This window comes from Pygoscelis adeliae, unplaced genomic scaffold (genome assembly GCF_000699105.1).
Source record: "Pygoscelis adeliae isolate BGI_AS28 unplaced genomic scaffold, ASM69910v1 Scaffold320, whole genome shotgun sequence".
In the NCBI taxonomy this organism is placed as follows: domain Eukaryota; kingdom Metazoa; phylum Chordata; class Aves; order Sphenisciformes; family Spheniscidae; genus Pygoscelis; species Pygoscelis adeliae.
Genome location: NW_008823967.1, coordinates 697,693 through 701,441, shown reverse-complemented (window position 1 = coordinate 701,441; position 3,749 = coordinate 697,693). Strand labels below are relative to the sequence as shown.

Here is a 3,749-nt window from a genome sequence, read left to right as displayed (position 1 = left end):
CCTACCTCTGCAGTTTGCCTACACAAAGTGCCCTGGGTAGAAGTAAGACCCTCTCACAGTCTCAGGTGCACAGGACACTCAAAGCACTCCCTTCTACTCCTCAGTGCGTGGGCATAACCGATAGACGGAGCAGGATGATAGCGCTCCCGTTCCGGGCGACAAGCCCACTTCACGCTGCCCCGCTCCCTCACAGCCCGCTAAGAACCACCGCGCGCGCGCACCCAAAGGCGGGAAATCAGCTCCGCCGGCGGGCCGTACCACTACCGACTCTGTGGGGGTCGCTTCGCCCCCCTCCCCGTCGGTCCGCTGGTGGGCTCGACCGCATGCCCGGGGGTGGGACCGTGTTGTTCGAGGCGCTTGAGGCCGTCGCCTCGCCCTGCAGGGGCGGGCGGGGGCGAGGGGCTCCGCTGAGGTGAGAGTGTGCGGCGCAGCGGGGGCCAGAGCCCGCCGGTGATCTCCTGGCGCCTCTCACGAAGTCTGCACGGGATAACCGTCTCCTTGGGGGCAGGGTGTCAGGAGCACTGGGGCAGTGCACCCAATGCTGTCTTGACATAACCCCAAGGGCAGTGCCAGCGCTTGCCACCTCTCCAAAAAACCCAAACAAAACCCAAACACCTCAGCAGAGCACCTGTTGAGGCCCTGATTTCACTCGTCTGTGTAGCACGTGAATTGTTTTATCAAATGGCTCTTCACATCGACAGTCACATCAGCTGAGGCGGGACCTCGTGTGAATGAACGTTCCTTTGAACAGCAGCAAACAGACGTTGGATGGGAGCACTTCTGTGAGTGACAAAAGAGACCAATCGATTCCCTTTGCCTCTGGTTTCTCAATATTTATACTGCGCGTGTAACTATGGCTACCGAGCAGTGATACTCTCCAGCCTATCACTCCTTTTTCTGAGGGAAATTACCACAAAGGTAACTTCTGAGAAGAGTTTCCAAGACATGCACCTCAGTGTGGGCGCACACGCTGAGGCCCAAGGCTGCTGAGCTGGAGGTCAGTACTACAAGCAGGATGTTGTCTGCTCTGTGGGCAGGCTGCTTCTTGTGGGCAGAGTACACAGACGCTGCTGTGGTGCTGGTGGTGACTGAAGGTTGTGCCGCTGCTTTGGGTAGGCTGAGAAATCAATTGTTCTGCTTAAATATGAAAAGGAACAAGTTACATCATTATTTTTTTTCTGTTACTGAAATTTGATAGCAACTCCTGTTCAGATTACCCTGTCCTAACATATTTAGTATCCTGCCAGGCTTTTTTTCTAAAGTAGACATGTAGGACTGGTAGGGACCCATTGGACTGCTGAATAACATCCCCATGAAATCAGAGGCAACCAAGCCCTGTGGTCCCACTGGAGAACAAAACAACTCCCCCTTCTACAGCTTCTTCCCACCTTACTAGGTATAAATTGCTTCTTTTCTAGGCTAAAGTTGGGTTGATCAAGATATACCAACCTCTCTTTAATCCTGCTAGGACTGCCTAATGTAAGGTTTAATATCCTGCTTTACCATGGAAACAAACTGTGCTGAGGCAGTGGGGACTCTTCAGCAATTGGATTCATAACAGTAAGTGTTGTTAACTGTAGAATAGGCTTCTTAGCTAGATACCCTTGCTGAAAACTTCACAGAAAAACATTAACCATTTTGTCATTTAAATAATCGTAACTAGGTTTTGCGGTTCGTAGTGCTGGGTGAGTGACTATTTGTGAGACTTAAGAGAACCACTGAATAATTTGGTTTGGAAGGGACTTCTGGAGCTTGCCTGGTTCAAACCCCTTCTCCAGGCAGGGCCAGCTTCAAAGCTAGAATGGGTCACTCATGGCCTTGTCGAGTTTGGAGTATCTTCAAGGAGAAGATTGTCTTACGGTGTAATCTGAAGAGGAATTGTTTTACAGGCTTGGACTTAGACAGAAACAACTGTTAATTTACTTTATGGACATAGATTTTTTCAGAAACAGGCTGTAGAATTACATTCCTAGAGCCACATTTGCATGCTAGAATAAATGGACTTGTTCTCAGATATGCTAAATATGCCATAGCATTCTCAGATGGTCTGGTTTTGTTTGTAATAGAGAGGGAAGATGTTATGTCTTGAATGCTTGTTGATGCTGTCCTCAAAAGCAGAACTGCCTGCCATGCAGATCAGAAGCAGCATGGGAGCATGCCTGAGCATGTTCAGAGAAATAACAACTTACCAGTCATGGTCACAAATGCTGTTTGCAGGCAGCTGCTTTATCAGAATGTCTGAGGGTCCACTGCGATATAGACATAGACAAAGTGATGAAAATGATTTTTGTGGATAGAAGATCTGCAGCTGAGATACAAGTAGAGAAAGGACTGTCATAGTCATAGACCAGACTTGGAACACCAAGTGTGTCACGATGATGGATACTAATAGGGAAAGGGGTACTCCTGTCATTTCCCAGTGAACTCAGTACATGCTGCTCGTGTTTTCTAGTTCACTTTCCCTGCTTCATTGACCAATTTTTACAAAATCTGTTACACACTTTCAGTTGTCCTTGAAAACTGCAGCACCACCCAAAACCTATTCAAAAGGTTTGGTACTTAAAGTAAAAAATTCCAAGTTTAATATAACGTTATTTGCTGGAAAAGACTAGATCAGTGTTTTAGTCAAAGTGAAATGTTACAGCAATAAGTGCTCTTTTTAGACCCAGAAAAAAGTGCACAATCACTGTTGATTGCTATAACGATAAAAAAACCCAACAAACTCTGAGTGGTGAGGATTTTAATGAACAGTAAACAACAGTGTATTGCACAGACTGTTTTTTGTGTTAATTATTTAGTGGTGGTTTTATAGATTACATTCACAGGAAGACAGGGAATGAATACTGAAATCCAATTCTTATGATTAGGCAAAAATGATACCCTGTGGCCATATGTTATATTTGCAATAATGCTATGCTAAATGACCCATATGTAAATATGTCATTTAACCACTGGGAAGGTGATTACTATGATCAGTCTGGGAAAAGAAAAAAGCAGAAAAACAGAAACTTTGAGGGTAGAATGTATGACGGATTTTAACACAGAAATACATGGAACGAAAAACCTGTAAGATAGGGGTAGAACATTTAACTTATAAGAGGTTTAGCAGTTAGCAAATACTCTTTTGTTTTAGCTTTTAAAATATTGCTAACCTAGTAAGCAGTTTAGTACTGCAAACTTCCAAAATATGAGAGTTTTTCTATAGTTCATTTAGAGTTCATTCTGTTTCTTTGCCTTTTTATAGGGTAGTAACTTCTCTGGCAAGACAGTTTAAGAGTCTGGTGGTCACTGAAAAAATGTCTGACATCCACCATGTATTAGGCAAGTAGTGGGGTCTTTTCTGGCAGAAACTGGCAGGTGGCTGGGTGATTTTGTGTTAATACAGTGCAACCTACGGAGGGTTTCTAACACAAATGCCTTTTATTGCTGTTATGAGCATCCCCGTAAGAGAAACTTTTGTGCCAAAGACTTATGACGAGGCAGTCCCAGCCATGTTTCCTATTCTATTTCTCACAAACAGCATCATCTGTGTACATTTAAGATCTCATGGTTAGGCATAGGCTTGAGTAATTTTTTACTGACCTTCATGTTATTACTGCATTTTGGTGGTCTTTAATACCCTTCCTTACAACCCCAGCCATATCAGAGGAATGTGTCAGCTGCATTTACAGAGTGAAGATTTGCAAGATTCAACTCAGTTTACAAAATTATTTTTCCTCTTATTCTGAAGAGCACATGGAAGGAAGAGC

The 3,749-nt window shown here is 44.5% G+C and overlaps 1 protein-coding gene across 1 annotated transcript in view; it reads right to left on the bottom strand.

The window, feature by feature from the left end:
- CCDC152 (coiled-coil domain containing 152) overlaps positions 1 to 3,749 on the bottom strand; it is a 24,469-nt gene that overhangs the window by 15,603 nt on the left and 5,117 nt on the right. The window contains exon 2 of the mRNA XM_009324433.1: positions 2,190 to 2,249. The gene's annotated coding sequence lies outside the window, so the exon portion shown is untranslated. The remainder of the gene's footprint in view (positions 1 to 2,189; positions 2,250 to 3,749) is intronic.